Source organism: Protopterus annectens, chromosome 6.part0 (assembly GCF_019279795.1).
Source record: "Protopterus annectens isolate FY-2018-M chromosome 6.part0, PAN1.0, whole genome shotgun sequence".
NCBI lineage: Eukaryota > Metazoa > Chordata > Ceratodontiformes > Protopteridae > Protopterus > Protopterus annectens.
The window spans coordinates 540895489-540919316 of record NC_056737.1 but is presented as its reverse complement, the minus strand read 5'-3'; positions in this window follow the sequence as shown (position 1 = coordinate 540919316).

Below are 23828 nucleotides of genomic sequence, written 5' to 3'. Positions count from 1 at the left end.
ACAGTGTGAGGGTTTTACGTTGGCAAGACTAGTAGACACCTAAGGGACAGGGTTAAAGAACACCTATTGGACATTAAAAATAATAAATTATCGAATGCTCTTGCTAGACACATTAATCAATTTGAAAATCATTCCTTTAAGTTTTTTGGTGTGGTACACCAGAATTTTGATTTGCAAGGGAAATTAACTAAATATAACTTAGATTTGTCAGAATTGAGGATGCAGATATTACTCAATGCCAATCAATACCCTGGATTGAACGAATATACTAGTATTAAGCCTATTCTATGGTTGAACAATATTAAGGGCTTTTAGCATATATACAATGTTATTATACATTCTTATATGGTTTGAATTTTTATGCATAGTAATTTGTAGTATATTACATGTGGTCTAAGTTTTAAGTTTAGTTGCATATTAGTTAGCCCTTGGTACATTTTAATACATTAGAGTCACATTTTCTACATGTGTTTTACTTAATTTTAGATATACAATACACAGTTTTGTTATAGGGTTAATAAATGTGTGAATTATGTATTATTCGTGGATTACATATGCATTATTGGGCACATATTTATATTTATATTTATTTATATGTCGATTTATGTGTATATGTAACTGTACATTTTATAATGGATTGTTTATTTTTATATATATACATATATTCAATTTAATTATATTAATTTTATTTATTTAAAAATATATATATATGTTGTTCCCCATCCCGATTTGTAAATTATATCATAATGATCTACATACATTTATACAAATTATATATTATCTATTTACTTAAGTAGTGTCCTGCCATGTTTAACAACAGTTAATCGTTTTTTAATATATATATATACATATATATATTTTTTACATTTTTTAATTTCCCATTTCTTAATTTCCCACTTTATATATAATACAACCTACAACAATTATAATAACAATATATATAATTATAAATTAATTACACATTAAAATTAAATATAATACAGTTTTTAACATTTATGTATTAATTTATATGTTATATATATAATCTTCGTAATACATAGTATACATTATTGTTTTACATCGCATTATAGGTTTAAATCATCTATATGACAGCTGTTTTTATTACTATTCATATTTATTTTCATTTTTTGTTGAAGTTTTAGGGTTTATATACACCATGCATTTCTATTACCAGGAGGGGTCCATTTATTTCATTCTATTTATTTCATTTCATTTAATGTGTCATTTAATGTGTTAGTTAAACGCAGGGTCAACATTTTTGTATAGCTGTTTTTAATTAATTAATCATTTTATTTTTAAGTTTCACATGAATTCATTGGTTAATAGGCTCATTAAGCATTATTGTGCACAATATATAAGAGTTTTAAATGCAGTATGTTGTGTTCTGATGAAGTTCGTACAACGGACGAAACCTAGGTCGACGTTTTTTATTTGTATGTGATTTTCAATTAAAGTGTTTGGAACGTTTATGGGCCTTGGATTTTTTTGGAGAGCGGCAGCATTTCTGTACAATACAGCGGTTTCACATCGATTGTGGTACCTTTTCCTGCTTTTCCCTTTTGTGGTTTTGGTTTTTTGGTTTATCAAAGTTAGTTAAGTACACAATAAAACAAATTACAATTAAGTTTCAGCATCAAATTAAGTAAGCAATAATATAAAACAATAACATATACAATAAAGTTTCTGTAACAATAAGATATAATAATACAATAGTAGTAAATATAATAAATTATCAGCAACAATAAGATAAAATAAGATGTGAGTAGATGGACTGTACAATAAGTCTTGACTAGTTAATTGAAAATCAGTTTAAAGCTGTAGATATGTGAAAGGATGGTATAAAAGAAACAGAATATATTAAGTACAGCATTCTAGAAAAAAGTATATGAAGTAATGGATATGCATTTATAGGTTAGCAATGAGAAAAGGGAATACAGAGAAGAAGATGCAGAGTTTTGAACAGGAGTAATAAAGAGATGGTGCTTGATAAGTAGGAGAGAGAAGATGAATAGAGTAGTAACAAAGAGCTGGAGGGCAGTATAGATGAAAGAAGTGAGGACAAATAGAAGGAGAGATCATATTTAAGTAGGATAGAGAGGAAGAGAGGAAGAAAAGGTTATTGACAGACAAGGCAGGGTTGGGAAGTTAATTGTGGAGACACTATGTGCACTAGGTGGGGTTAAGGCAGGAACAGAGCCAGGAGTTAAGGAATCTTTTCTGTCTTTCAATATTTTTTTTTGAAATGATGACTGTTTGATATGGATCTGATGTCTAAGATTTTTTCCAGGCTAAAGCTACTGTGCAGCTGTATTGGCCATGGCTTATAGATATTCAAGAGTAGTTGAGCAGAGATCCAGAAGGAGGGGTTAGGGATATAATAGGTGATGATAAATGAGATGCATGGACAGGCAGTCAGTTTATTCAGTATAAAATGGGTCAGGGTCAGTTGGGAGAGGATGTGATAGCGAGGTAGTTCAAGCCAGTTTATGGTTTTTATATATAGACAGTGGTGTAACATGAAGGGCTGATTGGCAGCAAATCTGGCAATTTTATTCTAACATAGTTCCATTTTAGTTTTTAGGGTAGATTGTATGTTTTTTAGAATGGTAGAGGCATAGAGAAGAGTGGAAAGTAGATATAACTTAGCTATAGATAATCTGGAGTCATTAGGACTTTTTTGGATCTATAGAGCAAGCTAAGTTTCTGGTATTTTTTATACAGTTTTGAATATAGAAATCAAACTTAAGTTGATCATCAATGATAACACCAAGCATATTGATGTGCGGCACTACTTCTGTCTTGGTATTATCAAGGAATGTGATAGTAAAGGCTGATTTATAATGGGATTTAGTTTTTGGGAGAAATAGCATTAGTTTTGTGGGGTTTTTTTTCTTTTTTTTGGGGGGGGTTAAGCTGAAGTTGATTGTGATTAAGCCATCTTTTCATAGAGTTAAAGGATTACTGCGTGAAGGATTGGAGGTGTGATAGATTGTCAGAAGAGTAGATGATAGTGGAGTCATTGGCATATTGTACAAGTGTGGACTGAGGACATGCTGAATGCAGATTTTTTATAACGATATTAAAATGAATAGGACCAAGAATGGAGCCTTGAAGTATCCCTGTGTTAACTGTGAGAAATAAGGAATAGGAAGAAAGACACTTAACTGATTGCTGTTGATTGGAAAGGTAGCTGGAAAACCAGTTGAGAGTAAGGTTGGAGAAACTGAGAACAGACAAATTGGAGAGAAGTTTAGTGTGGGAAAGTGTGGCAAAGGCTTTGGAGAGGTCAATAAAGAGAGAGGACACCAAGTTATTATTTTCCCTGCATTTTATGATGGTATCAGTGAATGAAAGTGAGGCAGTAGTTGTCTTGTGTTATGGGCAAAATCCATTTTGCTTAGGGAAGAGTAGATTTTTATGTAACAGGGATACTAGAAGTTGTCTGTGTATGCAGTTTGAGTATTTTTGAAAGAAGGAACAGTATAGCTATAGGCCTGTAATTTTTCAGTTCTGTAGAGTTTCCACCTTTGTGAAGTGGTTTAACATAGAATTGTTTCCAGATGAAAGAGAATGTAGATTTTTTGATTGACCTGTTGATCAGTATGGAGATCGGGTAGATTATGGAGCTAGCTGCAAGTTTTAAAAATTCAGTTGGTAGTCTATCTACAGAGGGGGAACAGGGCTTAAATTTAGCAACAAAGATTTCATAAATGAAATAGGGACAGGCTTTAGAGAAAAAGTAGCATTATTGCGGGGAGTTCTGAAAAGAGGAGTTTGATTTGAGTTGTGTTGGTTTTGAGTGAGGGTGACTATGCATTGTATTTATTTATTTATTTGTTTACCTACATTTGTTGACCAGGAGTGTCCGACTGGATGTAGGTCCATTTTCAGCGGAGGCCCAGGGAGAAAAGCTCCACAGTTAAAATAGACAGTAGTTACATTGGATTACATAGCGATTAACAATTTAACATAGCAATTACTTACAACATATTTACAGATGAAGAACATAATACATCAGTACACAACTAGAATCTTTATCTGTGAAGTACATAACAGACGTTAACAAATGTTACAATAAGAAGTTCCTGCTGTATAACAAGTACTAGGCTTATGAGCATCTGAGCTTGCTATAATCAAGGTAGTTAGTGGAGTGGAAAGAAAGGTAGTGGTTGGATGGGGTGGGTGATATTAGAGTGGGAGCTGCAAGGGCATAGCCAGCATGTTTTTAGGTGCACTTTTAGTAAAGTTTTGAAGTGGGTGCATGATGGTATGGAGGTAATTGTGGGTGGAAGGAAGTTCCATAATTTGGCTATGGTGCAAGAGAATAGTGCTTCACCAGCAGAGTTATTGGCTTTAGTGATCAGCAAGTGATTTGTTGCTAGATCTCAATGGTCTGGTGGTGCGATAGGGTTGGAGTAGATTCTGGAGGGATGGGACATTTAGTGGATGGTTTACTAGTTTGTGGGCAAGTGACAGTTGATACCACTGAAGGAGGTGAGGGAGTTCAAGCCAGCCCAGTTCAGCAAGTGAGAGACAGTGGTGACTATGGTAGGATGCCTCTGTGGTGAGTTTGTCGATTTTGTTGTAGCAGGTCTCTAGCTTGTTTAGATCGCATTGCCTTAGGCTGGTATATATTGGAGAGGCATAAAGTAGGGTGGAGATAAGGTGGGAATTTGCTATTGAAATCTTTGCTGCTTTGGTGAGAAGTTGCTTATTTCTGTATAACGCTCCTAGTTTTTTGTGGACTTTTTTATGGTCATGGATATGTGAATGTCAAATTTTAGTTTATTGTCTATTTCCACTCCTAGCAATTTGGTGTGTTCAGTTGGGTATATAGTGGTGTTGTCTTTTGCTGTGATGTTAAAGTGAGAGTTGTTTTGAGTATGTTTGGTGGGTTGGAAGATGAGTAGTTTAGCTTTGTTTGGGTTAAATATTAATTGGGCATCAGATAACCAAGTTTCAATAGAGGAAAAGGCTTCCTGTGTGACTTTTTCAGTTTGGGTAGGGACTGGGCTGAGCAGATGATGGTTGAGTCATCTGCGTATTATATGAGTGTGCCATGTTTGGTGGCAGAGGCTAGATTATTGGTGTAAACAGAGAACAGTGGGGGTCCAAGGATGGATCCTTGGGGAACCCCTGTGGAGACAGGTAGTTGGGGAGTTATGTCATTCTGCCATACAACGCATTGTTGGCGGTCAGACAGGTAACTCTGAAACCAGTTGGTGACTGATTGAGAGAAGGATAGGTTATTGAGGACAGGGATAAGTTGTTTGTGTGGGACCATGTCAAATGCTTTAGATATGTCTAGGAAAGTAGCAGAGGAGAGATAGCCATGGTTTTTATGCTGAAGGATAGTGTTAGTAAAGGAGAGTAAAGCAGTGGTGGTGATATGGTTTGGTCAGAAACCATGCTGAGTACTGGAAAGGAGGTTGTTAGTAAGGAGGTAGTCTGAGACCTGAGAGTGTATGCATCTCGCTAGTATTTTGGAGTGTGGAGAGAGAATAGCTATGGGGCAGTTATTGGTTAGTTCTGTGGAGGGTCTGCCTTTGTGGAGGGGAATTATATGTGATACTTTCCACAGTGTGGGAACGTAAATTTCTGACAGAGATCAGTTAATCAAGATGGATACTGGGTAGGCCAGAGCATCAGCTGCGATTTGTAGGTATTCACTTGGGAGGTTGTCTGCTGCTAAGTTGGTGGGTTTAAGTTTAGTTAAGAGTTTTTTTATGTTGGAGGTAGGTAGAGGAGAAAAAGAGAAGGCAGTGGGGAGATTACTAGTTGAAAGTGTGGGTTGGAGGGGAGGGGGATTATATTGTTTAGCTAGTGATAGTATGGTTTGGGTGAAGTGTGTGTTGAATGAGGTAGCAATATTTTCTGAGGAGTGAGGGATGTTAGGAGGAGGGGTACTGACTTTATCTGGGTGGAGGATGGAGTTTATGGAGGACCAGGATTGTTTGGGGCTGTGTTATGAGGAGTCTAGGGCAGACTGGTAGTATTGGAATTTGTCCTGTTTTATTAGCTTTTTTACTCTATTGCATAGTTCTAGGAATTTCTGTATAGTTGAGGGGGTTTTGGTTTTGCGCCATTGCTCCCGGGCTTTATCCCTGTTTTTCATTTCTGACTTAGTGGTTTTCTGTAGCCTTGGGGAGGGTTGTGCTTTGGTTCTGGAAAGTCTTATGGGGGCATGGTAATTAAGGATGCTCAGGAAGGCCGTATTAAAACATTCAACTGTGTCATCAAGACTGAGGTACTTTAGAGGATGCCAGTTACATTCTTTGAGGGATGAGATAAATGTGAGTGGGTTAAAGTTTAGTTTTTTACATATTTGATGGCAGATGACAGATTTAGCTTGGTATAGGTATTTTTTGAGTAGGAATGTTGGGGAGTGATCACTGAGGCTATCTGATAAGCATCCTGTTATATATGACTGGGGGCTCTTACTGACTAGTATCCAATCCAGGGTAGTGTGCTTGCTGGAGTTTTTATTTATCCTGGTTGGCGACTGGACTAGTTGGGTGAAGCCATGAAGGTTTACATGATGGGTTGGATGGTTGCCAGAACAGGATTGCCAGTCAATATTGAAATCACCTAAAATGATAGTTTCTTGGGGAGATGGTGGGTAGACCAGCTGAGGAGGTTTTTCTAGTGGAGGGATGTTTTGGCCAGGTGGGAAGTAGCATCCAATTATGTTGATGGTTTTGTTTTTGTTTATTTTGAGGTTGGTATATATTATTTCTTCATTGCCTATTTGTGGAGCTGATGATTTTGAGATCTGGATGTTTAGATGCTGTTTAAATATTATAGCTACACCACCTTCTTTCTTGTTTAGCCGGTCTACTCATAGTATGCCGTAACCTGTAGGGAGTGTTTGCTCACTGGTAATGTGAGGTTTTAGCCAGGTTTCTGTTAGGATGACTATATCTGGGGAGTACAAGTCTATGGTGGCATGGAGTTCATGAACTTTGTTGGATATACTTCTAATATTTAGGCTTAGTAGAAGGAAGTCACTTGGCTTTCTATTGGCTGTAATATGGGAGAAGTTGTGGTTTCTAGTCTAATTATGAGGATTGGGGTTGGAGATGGTAGGGCCAGGGTTGGGGTGGATGTCTCCACTTAGGGCTAGTTTTGATATACATGAGGTTATTAGTTTTCTCAGTTTTTGAATGTGTTTGTTTATAAGGGAAACTTTATGCTTGTGCTCTGTGGGTAATAGGTATGGTGGGAGGGTTATTATGTTAAGTTGTAAGGATGCTTTATGTTTGAGTAATATAGTTGGTAGAATATGTGGGGGGTGCATAGGGATGGTTCTTGAGTTGGTGGGAGGGGAGCTGACCGAGGGTGAGACATGAGTGGTGGTGTGAGTAGTAGTACAGTGGTAGTGTTTGAGTGGGGGAATGATGGAGCTTTGGTAGGATGTAAGATATGCAAGGAAAGTGCATGCAGTGAGCATAGGTAAGGTGTGCTTGTACATGTTAGTTGAGGAGGTGTGATAGTAGTGGGAAGATGGAGGAGGTAGTGTTGGGTTAGCACTGTGGTTGGCTATTGGAAAGATGGGAGTGGTTTGTGAGTGTAATAAAGGTGGGACCTCTGGGGGTGGGAGGGAATAGGGGGCAGGGTGGGGAGCAAAGCGGGTAGAGACTCTGTTAGTTGCTCTTATGAGGGGGCTGGAAACAATCAGTTAACAGATTTAACTGACAAATGAACATATGATAGTGACAAGGGTGGTTGTAGTTTTAAAAATGCTGCCTGCCATTACCATTAGGTACCTGCATACCATTAGTGTATGAAGCAGGAATTGAACTTTGTGGTGTTTGCAAAGGGAGAGTCATTAGGGTAAGGGTTTGGTATGCTAGGAGATCCAGAGTAAAGAATATTGTTAATGGCTGCCCAGAATTTTTTTGGAATTTTTTTAGTGAATTTGTGGTTCAAGAAAGTATATTTTTGTCATCGTTGACTATTTTTTTTGTTAAATTCTGAAGTTATTTGTAAGTTTGTAGCTGGCTGGGAGATTGAAATTTTAACCAAATTTTCCTTGCAGCATTCCTTTTCTGCATTAGTGCTTGGGAGGAATGGGATAGCCAAGGTACATGGAGAGAATTCACTCTTCTTTTTCTGAGGGGAGCTAGGCTATTAAGAGTATCTAGGAATATGGAATTGAATTTTAGAACAGCATCATTTAGTGGTAGGCTAACGGGGTAAGACCAATTTATAGCTGAGAGTAACCTATTAAATACATTAGGATTAAAGTTGGTGAGACTGCAGCATTCTTTATACTTGTGTTGCCTAGCCTGATGAAGGGAATATTTTTGAACATAAGTTGTGGGGTGGTCACTGATAGAATCAGGGAGTGTTTTTGGGTTTTGGTACAAACTAGGATTGGATACTAAGATTAAGTCTAGGATGTTACCTGTGTTTGTGGTGTTGTTGTAATGGTTATATAAAGTTATAAGTTGAGTGTAGCCATGAAGATTAATATTTGAGGATGGGAAGTCATTATTTAAGATATTCCAGTTGATGTAAACATCACCAAGAACTATAGTTTCATTGGAGACAGAGTTGGTGGTCCAAGGAGTGAAAGTTTTCTAGAATGAGAATGTTATTTACTGAAGGAATATATATACCTATAATACATAGCTTTTTTATGACAGTTTAGTTTGGAGTTGGCAATTATAATTTGGACCAAATGAAAGTTAGGGAAGCTTGTAGACAGTAAAGAGAAGAAAGATGGTTTGAATAGAGTATAGCCACACCACCAGCTTTTTTTGTAATCTCTCAGAGCGGATAATATTATAGTCAGGTGGGAGCATTTCAGAGTTAGTAATATATGGTTTGAACCAGGTTTCTCTAATAATTACTATGTTAGGACAATAGAGAGCAATCCAAGAGTGGAATTCACAGAATTTGTTAAGCAGACTGTGTAGATCGATAGAGATAATAGTAAGGTAGTTCGTAGGTGATATAGTATCAGTGGATGTAGTGGGAAAGGGCTTAGAATCATGTGTGGTGGAGACATTAGGGACAGGGTTGGGATGAATGTCTCCACATAAGGAGATTTTTAGAGCAATTGGTTAGAGAAGGTAGAGTGTATTGGATAGAGTGTTGTTTGGGTTGTGCTAGGTGAAGATAGTGGTGGGCATTGAGTTTGTATTTGTATATGAGAATGTTTGGGAGATTAAAAGATGAAGTTGAGGTGTGACTGGGTAGTGGTTATCTGTGTTGTATAGTGGGTGGTTAAGTGTGGGAGCTAAGTTATACATGAAATATTTACATGATAGCAGGTTAGTAGGCAAAATAGTAGAATGGAGGGAATGGAGATGTATATTGTAGGCATATTTGGGTGGGAAGATTAAGCAAGTAGATGGGAGAATAGAAGAACAGGGAGATAGAGGGTATAATAGAAAGGTAGTGGAGTATGCAAGATGGATGATAAAGGAGTTATAGAGGGGGTAGTAAGAATAGTGTGTAAAGTGTAAAGTACAGTGGGGGTGGTAGGAGAGTATGTAGTGTGTTTATATTATTTACCTGATTAGATTTTAGTAATAAAAGGGAGGAAGTAGGGTAGAGGAAAGGATGATTTGCTTAATGATTGTTGATTGGATGAGGTAAACAGGAAGTAGAGGGGAGCATTGGGGTAGGGGGCAGAGATTAGAGAGTATAAATGTACAGTAAGTGGGGGTGGGTGAGATTTAGGGGTAGGCTATGGAAGTGGAGTAAGCCCCAGTGGAGCAAGGGTGAACAGAGCAGTCTAAACCAGTCGCAAATGGATGTATTGCTTGCAAAAACAATCTGTAAGGAAACACAGTTTTTTTGAAAGCTTTTACTACTTAACTGAAGGAAAAAATGCTATTGCCAATATATTATTGTACTGATTGGAATTACTGCAGATAGGAGTTTAGCAGTATTGAAGACAAGGTTTATAAGTGGAAAAAAGCGAGTAAGTTAAATAAATAAATACAGTTTGAAAGATGGTGGGGCTAAGTGGGGAACAGAGTCAACTACAGTTAGAAGTAAAGCTACAGAGAGTAAGTCAACCAAATAAATGCAGTTTGATAGATGGAGGGATGAACAGACAATTAGAGTAAACTATAGAATAATATGATAAGGCAGGACATGAAAAGGTGCCAATAAAATGTATCCAGTTAGAAGGGAGAAATGGAGAGCAAAAGGGGGAAAGGTGATATGCAGGAAAGCTATGTGAAGGTATAGACTAAATATGGGTTAAACAGTAAAACACATAAACATACCTTAGTATATCACTGGCAGTAAAGGCACTCAATGGTCCAAGACTTGGGTGAAGCCTGTATTCTTGTTTCCAGGAATGGTGAGGCAGTAGATATCAGGTGCTAGAAATGAGTCCTTAACTCCACTTAGCCCTTCCACATCACCATGAGCAAAAGGAGGGAGTCTGAGCAAAACTGAAAGAGAAAATATTCTTGATTGATTGACAACATTTTCTTGGATTTGATTTTTGTTTATATTGAGTGTCTGTGTGGAATTACTTTTTATTTATTTTTTAATTTCTTTTTTGACAAAGTATTGAAGTTTTTAAAATGCTATAATATTTGTAATGATTTCTTTTTGTGATAGAATGTTCAGGCTTTATCTTGGTTTAGCATAAGGGCTCTATTGTTGTTAGAAAGCCAAGGAGATAAATCAGTTTTCATCCTTTTCCTTCTGAGAGGTTTTAGGCTATTTAAATTATTTAGGAATACAGAGTTGAATTTATCAGCTGCCTCATCAAGGGCTAGATTTTTAAGGAAAGACCAGTTGATATAATTTAAAATGGTTGTAATCATATGTAGGTTAAATGGGGCTATGTTATGGATAGTTTTATTAGTATGTTATTTGATAAAATGAGTGACAAGTCTAGTGGTGTGATGATCACTGGAAGAATGCCAGATAAGATAAAGTTACTTGAGTGGGAGAGCATAATCCAGTCCAGGGTAGAACACAACTGATGGGTTTATTGGTATAGGTGGGATGATTTATACGTTGTGTAAAACCATGGAGGTTAATGCTATTAGTAGGGAATTGAGAGGTTAGCTTCTGCGAGTCAATACTGACATCCCCTAAAATTGTAGTTTCCTGAGATATATTGGTTGAGACCCATGATAGGATCTCTTTCAAGGACAGATAGATAGATTGTTGCCAAGGGGGTATGTATAAAGCAACAGTGAAGAGGTTTTACAATTATTTAATCTGAAGTGGGAGATGATAAGTTCAAATTTGTTGAATATAGGTATAGGATGGCAATGGGGTGAGACACTAGCCACTTGGATATATTATAGCTACTCCTGCTTTTTTGAGCTGCTCATCTCTGAGTATATTGAAGCTTGGGGACAGTATTTCTCAGTTGTTATTGTGTGGTTTCAGCCAGGTTTCTGAAACTGCAAGTATGTCAGGGGTTGAATGATCCAGACTTCAAACTCAGTAGCTTTTTTACATATACTGTGCATATTCATGGAGATACATTTTATTTTATTGTGAGTTGCTAGAGTCTGGTTATAAGATGGGGGTGAGTAGCTGGGCCTGGATGAGGTGTATATCACTATTAATTGACAAGACATTGCAGTATAAATGGGATAAAATTGAATTAGTTATGGGCATATTTTCTCTAGTTTTTATGTTTGACTGAGTGAGTGAAGTACCTTGGATCTAATAAAGTGAATTGGAGAAACACAAGATACGCTATCTTCTCTGTGTAACAATGAAAAAAACACAGAGGGAACGCAGTGTAGACTCCACATTAAACTTTTATTGCAGTACAAACTCGTCGTAGTCAACCAGAAATTGTACACATAATAAAATCAAAATGTAACTTGACTTTTGTTAAAACTAGTTAAGCGCTTTCACCAGCTGGATGTTGGCTTCTTCAGAACTAGTCTATCTTGTTGTTCTGATGTTTTTGCTTTTGTTTTCTGAGCTTTTAAGTGGAGATGATAAGATGAGTAGGAAGAAGAAGAAGGAAGATGGGGAAGAGGTATGTGGGAAGGGGAGTGGTTTAGAGTACTATAAATGTAGAGAAGGAGGGGTGGGTTGGTATTGGGGTAGGATAGAGAAGCAAAACGACCCTGAGCAGAGTGAGATAAAGCCCTGAATGTTAGCATAATATAGAAATACGTTAACAAGTTGCAGATTTCTTAGTATTCAATCTACTTAATGCAGGTGGGACTGCTCAAAACATAAACAAATAAATAAATAAAGATATTAGCGAAGCTGTGCCCCTGTACCGTGAGCAGAAAACTATCTATAAAGAAAGTAACATTTTAGTGCTGAAATATATAGGGTCTCAAACAGAATGTTAGAAGGGATAACTTAACTGAGATAGTAGAGCCTATTCTAATGTTTATGTGTGGCCTTTTTGTTACATTTTTATATTAGTATTGCAGTTCGCTTTCATGAATAAATGCGAATAGAAATTAAGATGCACGTTTCATGTTATGGTATTTTAGCAATATATAGCCATACTATCCTACAACAAAAATGTTGCAGTCCTTAGGGTCAGTGTCCACTATAATTACTCTTTCTAGATTAACAATGCTGTTACTGAAACAGGTATTCTCAATAAGCAAGGAATGCTAGGTAGAAACTATAATGTGATTTAGACATGTACACAGTCTATTACAGTAGTTCTGGCCTTATCTATTAACTTTGAACTTCTTTCCACACTTGATTTCCTCTTGCTGACACTTAATTTTAAACTCTGTACACATGAGCAGGAAATTTGTAGGGTTTTCCTGACAGCAAGTGGTCAGGAGGTTTATACAGTGACAATCAATTACAGCAGTTCTGGCCTTATCTATTAACTTTGAGGTTCTTCACACACATGATTTCCTTTTGCTGATACTAAATTTTAAAGACTCCACACACAAGCGGGAAATCTCTAGGGTCTTCTTGTCAGTGAGTGGTCAGGAAGCTAACAGAAGGAAAGGATGCACATTTCCATAGGTAGGATGGAGGGGATCTAAATGTAATGACATGTAGTGTGGATGCACATTATGTTTTTAACTTTCTAAATGCTGGACAGGAAATAAAAGTCAGCATTGATATGGCATCTGTTATGGGGTTTTTTTTCTTATTTTTATGGCATCTTTTATGTTATACCAAAATTCATTAAGACAGCACTAGGACTGAGAATTTTCTCTGATCTACAATCATTCTGTCATGACCCACAGAGCTGGTTAATTTACTAAATGACACATTTCTAATTGTGTATGCATTACTAATCAAGTAATTTGTAGTATGTTAAATGTTAAAGTGTATAACAAGAAAAATGTAGACAACTGTAAATGCCGAAGTATCAAACCTGATACATCCAAAGCTTGTAAGAGCATGCTAATGGTTGCAAGTCCATGACCATTGTTTGAAAGTTGGTGAGAATTTTATCCAGATCATATCATGGTGCTGCGGTAGCATTGTCACCTCACAGTTAGACATTGCCCATTCGATTCTCAGTTAGAGCGTCTTCTGTGTGGTGACATGTGTGAATGGGTGTTCCTTCATTGAAGGTTGGGCGTTAGGCCCAGCAAGCCAGCACGTAAAAATCTACTGCCAATCATTAGCGGACTGGAGTTCCGCTGTGGCGACCCCTAATCAGGAAAAGCTGAAAGACACAACAACAACAAAAACATTGTCTTTAGAAACATTTTTTTCTGCAAGATCACTAAAGTCAAATGTGTTGCAACTTAAATGACCTATCTGGTAGTGTGTACCAGAAACAAATAAGAATAAGACAAACTTACTTGATCATAGCGGAAGTAAAGTAAATGCGCCTGTGATGTTTGAATATGAAGTTAACCAACAAGAGCTGAAGTAACATGTAAAAGTACCTACCTTATTCTTTTGGCATGGTTTCGAGGTCATTTCTTGCTTATAGTATAACGTTCATGAATGACTGAAATGAAAGAAATAGATTTGAACTGTTCAATAAATTGTCTGTTTTTTTTTTTTTTTGTTTGAAGAGAATGTCAGCATTGCACTCCAGGAAAACATTACATTCTCCCTACATGGGCACAGTCATCTCTATATTGCTATATATTGTTACTGTGTAAGAACTTATTATTGTATGTCAAAATGCATGATGGCCTCGTAGTCTGCTTCAAATTCCACCTGACATCTTTATTAGCTACAGAGATTCTCTTCATTGCTTTACTACAATCATGAGAAATAATATAGAAGTCCTAGATGACTTCATTATAATCTGACATCAGTGATTAAAAGCAGGTGCATTTAATCTTTATCTACAGGACAGCAACAAGTAATGTTAAGTTCCAGAATGCTGATTTCCCTACATTTCAGACCTTTAAAGATATTCTGTCTGAAAGAATGTCTGTCTTTAAAACAAGTTTTTTTTTAATTTTCCTTCATGCCTCAGGCCAGCAAAGAATGGAGAAACGTTATGGCATTTGTTCGTATAGAGACTAAAGACTAGACTGGCATGTTATCTTTTTCTGACTTATACCTTTCTCATGTGTGTGTCTTCTTAATTGTCTTTAATGATAAAGAATAAATATCAGGGGGTGGCAGATGTCTGATAGGTAAATGTATGATAGCCAATAGTTTTGCAGGCTTTCAATACCAAGTTTTATTTGGTCTCTAATTTCAGAATAAGCGTGTGTTCACACACAAGTTTGCAAGAACTATCATAAGAGATTACAAGTTAAATCCTTCTGGGTTAACAATAGTAATGATTTGAAATGTAAGGTATTCTACCAGCACTGAGTTTTATATAAATAAAATGAAACATATCCAAGTGAAGGACAGAGATACACCTGAGATTGTTTGCAAGTAATGACAATGAGGTTGCGGTTTGCCAGTTGTAGTAACTGTGCAACAGTGCTTAGATAACATGCAAGCATTCCTTTTTAGGCTTTCATTCAAAGGGAAATGACAAAAGCAAAAGTGATTCTTGAAGCAATTATTTTTTTTATAATGTGCAGATATTTGCTTGGTACCTTGAAGTTAAAGAAATGTTCAACTAACTTGTATAAAAAAGTTTAATGACTATAGTACATCCATGCATCCACAACACCTTTTTTCCCGTTTTTTGAATATGTGACTTGTGTCACTTCAACATCGACAATCATCTAGAGCTGTGTCCTTGCCACTGAGTGGTAGATTAAAAAGCATTTTCTTCTAACAGAACTTTATTGTAAAATGTACTCAACGAAAATTTGTATTTCTGAGCAAATTAATGTAAGAATTTGATTCTGAATTTAGGAAAAAACAACAATGAACATATATTCTGGCATTTGATGTTGCAGTTTTGTTTCACGGTATCTTTACATGACTTATGTCCCCACTTACAGACATATATTCATGGCAAAAGTGAATTGTAGAACAATTAGTAAATACATATATATATATATATATATATATATATATATATATATATATATATATATAAATATATATATATATATATATATATATATATATATATATATATCTCTATGTCTACTTCATCTCATTGAAATTACAGTTTATTGAATCTCAGTCACACAAGTCTGTTTTCACGAAAGTGCATTTATTTGAAAACGCACTTTCACGAAAATCAAGTCACTGAACCACAAAAGAATAAATGCTCTTTCACGAAAATGGACTCGTGACTGAGATTCAATAAACTGTAATTTTGATGGATCAAAGTAGACCCATATATACACATTTTGTGAGTATTAATACAATTTAAATAGTTTTTTGATTATGCAGTCATTAACTTCTCTTGCTTTATACATATTTCACAAAACCCTTGAGTACGTGTTAAATCTTTCAGGTATGATTAACTTTTTATGGCATGTAAATATAAACACAGATGTAAACAGAAAAGTTTATACATTTTTGAGTTTGATTTTTAGAAGATAAAATATTTTACTGTGAGCTGGATTTTTTATGGTACAGGGTTTCATTCCATCAGCTCTCATGTGCTTACAATGTGACCTTGAGAAAGTCAATTAACAAGACAGTGCTTATGGTCAAATGGGAAATTAGGCTAGGCTCCTCAAAGGTCCCCTGAACTACAAACCTAGTAACAGCCTTATGAATCTTTGGGCAAAACTGGTGCAAATGCAAATTATAGTACTTTGAAGCTGAGTTTATAATGTACTGAGAAAATGTTTTGATTTTCTGTGAATTGCAATGAAAGAAAGGAGCATATTATTTTGTGTGCATCTATGGGCCCAAATGTTCCCAGAATAGACATTGTTCTTAAAACTATTTGTTGCATTTTCATGGGAAAGCAAAGATGAACATGAATAATTCATTAATATTCAGATACAGTTATTGCAAACTTACAAGACTGACTTCTAGACATGAGCTGCATGCAACACACATTGATGTTAACTAAGGCAATTAAATCAGCAGTACTGAATAAGACAAGGCAAAGGTAGCCTTTGAAAATATGCCTAAATTTAAATTCTGGGCTGGAAAGATGCAGTGCAAAACTATGAGAAACATGAATCTTAAGGGGACTACAGTAGTAAAGAGAAGAACATAAGAAATGTATTAAAGAACAAACCTGTAATGAATACTTGCAAGGAATATATGCACCGCCCACCCATTCTTTAAACATAGGTTAAGAAAGCAACATTTTTATTACATTTAGATAGTAAACCTAGTCAAGTGAAACTGAAACAGGCTAGAGGAGATCCAGGGCTTAGTGCATTATTTCTGTCAGTAGCACATTTTGGACAGCCTAGTACTGACTGAATGAGCCCCAATTTCATTATATTTTCTGCTCCACAATCCCTGTATAGGGATCAAATACATTTTGTAAGGGGACAGGTGACTAGATGGTGGAGTGTGGTATTGAATTTTTTGATATTCAGTCAGCATCATCAGTCACTGGCTGTAACCTACCTTCTGGTCTGAAGTAGATATTTTAATAGGCTTGAGTGAATCTTGAACCTCTGATGTAGCAAGGAAAAAATAAATGGAATTGTCTAGTTTCAAGTGTAAAGGAGAGAATTTGGAAGTGAGTTACATATCAAGATGTCATTTTTTGAGTAAAACCTAAAACCCATTTTTCTCATTTATCCTGAGAAAGTTTGTGTTAGGTAAATTAGGACTGGTGATACATTTAATTGAGCAGATCCTGTGAGAAACAGATCCATTTTTGTGTGCACAGTGATAGGTGATATTAATTGTGAAATGCCTTCACAGGCTGTAAGCATTATGATAAGAGAGGCTTACCCATAAGCCTGCTTGTCCATGAGCTGAGCATGGGTGGGTGGAATAGCACTAGCTATTTAAAATGAGTACAGCGAGTCTTCTTTCACTTTTCACAGCAGCTCACTGGATATGGCTAGTAGGATCAGATACTCTAAGCGCTGGACATCATCACGTTAAGACATATGGAGTACTTTGTCAGCAACCATAATGTGGGATGATCCTAAAAGGAGTTTGTTATGTTGCATAGTCATTTTATAAAAATAAATAAACATTGGAATACTGCATATATATTTGGGAAAGTATCAGGGATTATTCATTATTCATTGGTCTATGGTTGACCCAGATTTCACTCGAGTGTTTGGTGTCTGTCTTTTATACTTGGTTGCTCTCCATGCTCCAAGTAAGCCTGTAACTGTGTAACTTTTGTAGAAGGTGCATTTTTGCTCATAAGTTACCGTTTCCCTATATTTTGTTGTAGTGGAGGCTCAGTGGTGGTTCGGAGTGTTCTTAATTCATATTCATCAGAAAATGCAAGTCCCTTTGGTTTCGACTGCTCTTTCATCAGTAAGTTTGAATGCTTATCTTTGTCTGCTTTGATCGTTTGCTTCAGCCTGATGTTTAGGCTTCGTCAAGATTTCTTGCATTAATAGACTGAGCAGTATGGTTCAACGGCATGGCAGAAAACGTTTCACTTTGGGTAATAGTATAGAGTCTACATTGTCGGGGTGGCTATGGGAGGTTTTTTGGTAGTTTCATCAAAGTTTTGAGCTCCAGCAGTATCTCAGACTTTGAGCTGGCATAGCCTAGTGTGTATAAGACTGTTTATCATGGGGGATGTTGTGGAAGGAAAAGTCGACTTCTAGCACAGTTTGAAAGTTTGATGTATTTTCATGGGGAGTGATTAGTTAGCAACAGGATAACTTGATCATTTATGCTGGACCTAAGTTAATAAACTGATAATATTTTGATGTTTAGTGGTTATACAGGCAGCAGGTCTGTATCTTGATATGGAAGGGGTGGTGGGATTATTGTTATTTATTTATGGGTCTTCAGGAATTGTTTTATGTGAATATGCTTTACTTCAGGTGGTGTTCAGGGTATGCTTTACTTAGGATGCTGTTCAGGGAGGTAGCCTGTCAAAAGATCTTTAATTAACATTTTAGAATCACTGCAGCAGCATTGTCAATAGAACATTTTTGGCTCCATCTGTTGGAATTAGTGATGGCTGTTTTTAGGTCTGGATACACTTGCATTACTCTAAGGCTAGATTATATAGATCATTTCTGGAGTTACCATTTTGACTGATTTCAAGGTATTGGTTATTTTAATTATATAAAAAAATATATCTATCTATCTATATATGTATATATATATATATATATATATATATATATATATATATATATATATATATATATATGTATGGGATACGTATAGATGCTCGATTGCATCTTTCACCAAATCCCAATTTGGTTAGCATACTTGCGCGAAAGTGCTGTTCACCAAAGCAGCACTTTCACGTAAGTATGCTTGTTGTTCCGGTCATACTACGGTCCACTAAGGGAAAATTCCCTTTTCCCTACTGTAGTGTGACCTCAGAGTGAGAATATTAAAGTTGAGGGGTGCAGGGGGGGGCTTGTTTTTTTTTTTTTTACACTTTTTTGATGAAAGCACTTTTGTTAAAATGTGTTCGGTGGTAATGGATTCGGACTTTTGATCTTTCGATCAAAAGTTCTAGATCCATATATATATATATATATATATATATATATATATATAGCTTAAATATAATAACAGGTTACAGAAAAATATACTGCTATATAACAAATAAATAGTAAATATATGTTAAATTTATAGGTACTAAGTTATTAATTTCCGCACAGCCTAGTAATTAGGATTGGAGTATGACTTTGTGACAAGGTAATCAAGGTGTCCTTAATTTCCATTGGAGGTAGTTCAATTTATTTATGTATGTATGTATGTATTTATTTATTTAGTTTTTTTTTTTCATAATAAACAATTCTGTCTTGAGTTTCAGGATCCTCAGTTCTACAGATTCGCATAGATAGATTGCAATGGTTAATACAAGAAGCACAAGGCCTTTTTCAGGAGTTGGAGGAGGTTCAGATGCAAAATCAGGTTCCAGTGAGAAGAAAGCTTATCATCCCAGTATCAGAAGATGAGGTGGCATTTGGGTCCAATCCCCTGAAGGAACCCAGAAGAAGGGCTCAGAAAGATATTGTCGTCTCTGTTCAGGATACGTCTTCTTTAAGGAATGGCTCAGCTGGCTCTGATTGTAGTGAGAGAGCTGGGGAACTTAAGCTAAATGCTTTTGGTAGTGGTCAGTCAGTGGAGGAATTCCTTGATAAGTTTATCAATTATCTGCAAGAAGAGGGGAGGGCAAGAAATTCTGACATGGCTCTAGAGAGGGATTTTGGTTCAATGCCCACACAAGCTAATACACTATCCATCAGGGTCTCACCAGACCTTGTTAACTTTAAGAATGCAACAACCACTAAACTAGGTATAAATCCCTATGTCACAAGATGGGTTGCCAACTGGCTCACTGACAGAACCCATACTGTAAAAGTTGCAGACTTCAAATCTGACCTCAAAGCAGTGACAAGTGGAGTACCACAGGGTTCAGTCCTGGGACCTCTCCTGTTTGGTATCTACTTCTCTGAAGTACAGGCTAACACAGAAGTCCTCTGGCTAATGAAGTTCGCAGATGACTGCAAACTAGGAGCCATAGTCAAGTCCCCAAATGATGTGGACATCCTACAGAAGGGCCTCACTGAGACAGATGTCTAGCGTCAGAGCCATGGCCTCAAGCTCAATGCCAAAAAGTGCAGTGTCATCCCCTTTGGTAAAAACTCTGTACTCATGAACTACCACATAGGCAGCAATCTTCTTAACACTGAATGCATGATAGGAGACCTTGGGACCCTGGTGGACAGTAGTCTCTCCTTTGATAGTCACATCACCACAGTAGTCAGGAAGTTCTTTTACGTGGCACACCTCATCATAAAAGGGTTCTCATCCAGGAAAAATGAGGTCATTGTTCCCCTCTACTCATCACTCATTAGACCCATTATAGAGTACAACGCCCTTTTTGGAATGTACCTCACAAGACATCTGCAGCAGCTAGAAAGGCCACAAAAGTACCTCACAAAGAGGATTATTGGCTTCAAACAAATGCCCTACACTGACTGCCTTAAAAAACTCCAGCTTTACTCCGTAGCATATCGCCTACTCTGACTTGATCTAGGCCTAACATATAAAGCTATGTCATACCCAGAGCTGTTGGATATGCTACACCTAAAGAAATCCCAATCCCTCCGAGCTACATGCTCTAGGGACCTAAACCTTGTCACCACAATAAACAGGACACACTGGAGGGATAGATTGCTGTACCAGAGACTTCCTATACTCTGGAACAAGCTACCCATCTATGTCAAGCAAAGTTCTTCATTAGCACTCCAAGAAAAATCTTGATGAGTGGATGGGAAATAGGAAATACACCCCGGTGATCACTTCTGTGTCTCTACTGGACAGTGGCACAGGAAAATAACTTTCTTGGGTGGCATAAGTTATGGAACCTTGCTGGCTAGGCTTACGTAGGCCTATGAACCAGAACCTGATCCACCCCCAAGTAAAATGAAGAATCTAGCTTCAATTAACTCTGTGTTCAAAATTACCCAATTTGTAGCACACATAGCTATTTTAAACCCTTTTGGCAGTGTAAAGCCAGGATTCCACATCATCGCCCATGTCCTACACACCATTAAAAAAAATTATAAAGGGGATTTCTTTGCGTATTTGATTTAGCCAGTGCTGAGGGCTTACATTGTATATTGGATGCTGATAACCCCAGGGATAAGGACTTGATGGCTGCTTTAGCTGCAATTTAAAAGAAAGCTTCAGCCAAAGTTTTAACTAAAAATTGGGGCACATGGTCATTAGGGTTTGTGGTATTTATGGGTGTTATTATTGAAAAGGATCCAGCCAGTCTTTGCCACTACTTGCCTACTTCCTGTCAATCAGAAAAGAGTATCATGTTGGTCAGCATATTTGGCATATGATCAGAGGTTTAGAAAGTTGAAAGCCATGGATAGATCCATCAAGTGGAAGCAGAGGCATCCAGACATTTGGCTAATGTCACACTGGATAAGCCTAATACCCTAGAAAGCAACAGTTTTAACAGAGACCCCAGAGTGCCAAATGTTGGCAGCAGATAGCACCAAATCAAGCAGCAGTTCATTACCTGGATGATTTTCTGATAACTGGAGAGGTTAAAGCAGGGTCAGCAGAAGGGAAGGCATTATTTGTGGACATTTGCACCTCCTTGGCATTTCCTTTAACAGGGGGTAAATTGGAAGTTCCCTCACAAAAATTAGCATCTCTAGGTTCAGTGTTGGATGTTATTTCTAAGTCCTTTAAGCTTCCAGAGGACAAGTTGGATCTTCTGAAGTTCATAATCAGGAATTTCTTAGTAGCCAAAAAAGTTAAGATAGCTGAGGCTATGCAGCTGCATGGGTTGTTAATCTCTGCACACAGGGCTATTTCCCTGGGCAGAACTTTTCTTCAGGCCATTTCAAATTTGCTAAAAGGCAACAAACCCGAGCATTACAAGATGAGAATAACATGAAGAGTTACGGAGGATCCCATTTATGGTTTACCTTTTTGAACCAGTACAAAAGAGTGTCTTTCTGGGAGTTGTGGTGGGTGTTTTCCAGTGAATAACAGCTATTCACTGATGCCACAGCTGGAGTTGGGATGGAAGGATACTTCCATGGTAGCTGGTTTGCTGCCAAATGGTGTAATTTCGGTTTCATAGAGAGAAGGAAAGATATTACTTTTTAAAAGATGTTTCCAATATTGGTGGCTTCTCTGGTTTGGAAAGACTGTTTGGGAAACTGCAGGGTGTCCTTTTGTTCTTATAACCTGACAGTAGTTCACACTTTGAAGAAACACTCCTCAAAGTCCAGATGGGTGCAGTCAGTCATTAAGCTCCTGGTATTGTTTGTTTTGCAAATCAATTTAACTTTTTCAAAGGTACATGTTTCTGGTTGTGAAAATGGCATGGCTGACAATTTGTCCCATTTTCAGTTTGTCAAGTTTTGACAGTTGACACTGGATGTTGAGCCACTTGGTACTTTCATTCCTCTGGAAGTCTGTTTTTTGGGGAAAAAGAAAGCTGATCACTGGCATCAGATTCTTGGACCAGGAATATGATTCAATCCTTCAAAGTTTTTTTTTATAAGTCTTCACCCACAAGTCAGAGAAAGTGGGGTTTACTGTTGCTCATCCATTTCCTAGTACACAGATGCTACAAGGGTAATGCTCCTAACACAATTAGGATATATTTTGCAGCATTAGGGTAGTTACGCCACTTTCTGCAGTTTATGAATTATTCGGGCCACTGGTTATTATTCAGATTGATTAAAGGTTTGTTGAACATTAAAGGGGCTTCTAAGGATAACAGAAAGCCAATTGGCTAACATACTAGCTGTTATTATTACAAGTTTATTTATTTCAGCAGCACATTTCTACACTTTTAGCACATGGGCAGCTTTGCTGTCTTGCCTTTATATGGTTGCCTTTTGAGCCGATTAATTGTTGAGTTCCTTGCGTTAGAAAGATGTGATCATTCACAGCAACTTCATAATGATTTGGTAGGGAAAGTCTAAGACTGATTAAGTGGAGAAGAGGCACAAGGTCTGCTTAGGCAGAGACAGAAGCCAGGTTATCTGCCCTGTCCACTGGTTCAGTATGTTTAGCAGGATGGTTTCCAAAGGAGAAAAGACCAGATTAGTTTTTAACTCTCAGTCTGGCAGGCTTGTAAAATTGTTTGATACTAATTCTGCCTCGGTTAAAGCCCTTACCTGCTAAGGTATGAATTCACAAAGGTATTAATCTCATTCTTTTAAGATAGGCTTTGCATCTGATCTTGCAGTGGAAAGCTATTCCCCCAAAATAATGAAAAGGACAGAGAGGTGGGTTTCTAATGCCTTGTTTGTCTTATATAAGAAATTACTATAAATTGCATTACAGAAAAGGAGTTTATCTGGATTTTGGGACACTCCTTTATCAGAAAATTAGCCTTATAAGCTATGCCTCATCCATTGGACCATGTTGGTTCACTTGAACATAATAATAAGTCAGATAAGTGTTTTGATTTTTCTGGGCTTTCTTGGTTAAATTTTTGGGAAGTGTAGTATCAAATAGTTGCCCATCAAAACTTACTTCAGGATTTAGTGATTCATTTAGGGGGTAATGATTTAGTGGTGACCCTTAAGTGGATTTTGCTGGCAGGAATTCTCAGAGGCTCTGTACATTGTACCCTCAATTAGTTTTATTTTGGTCTGCAGTAGTACCTGGACTTTATTAGATTGCAGCCAGGAAGGAGACAGCTATAAAAATCTCCAGACATTTTATAAACCATAGGGTGGCTCATGCAGCCAGTCAATTTGGATTTCAGGAGATAGACCATAAGGACTTTGACAGATCAGATGAAGATTTTTATGACTCTAATGAAGTGCAGCTGAATAAATTAGATTTTTGATTTATTCGATGTAAACATTACCCTAGCAGTTGAGAATTATTTCGACACTACAGTTACCCAGGAGTTTTAGTGCCTCACATGTTTTTGGCTCATGGAG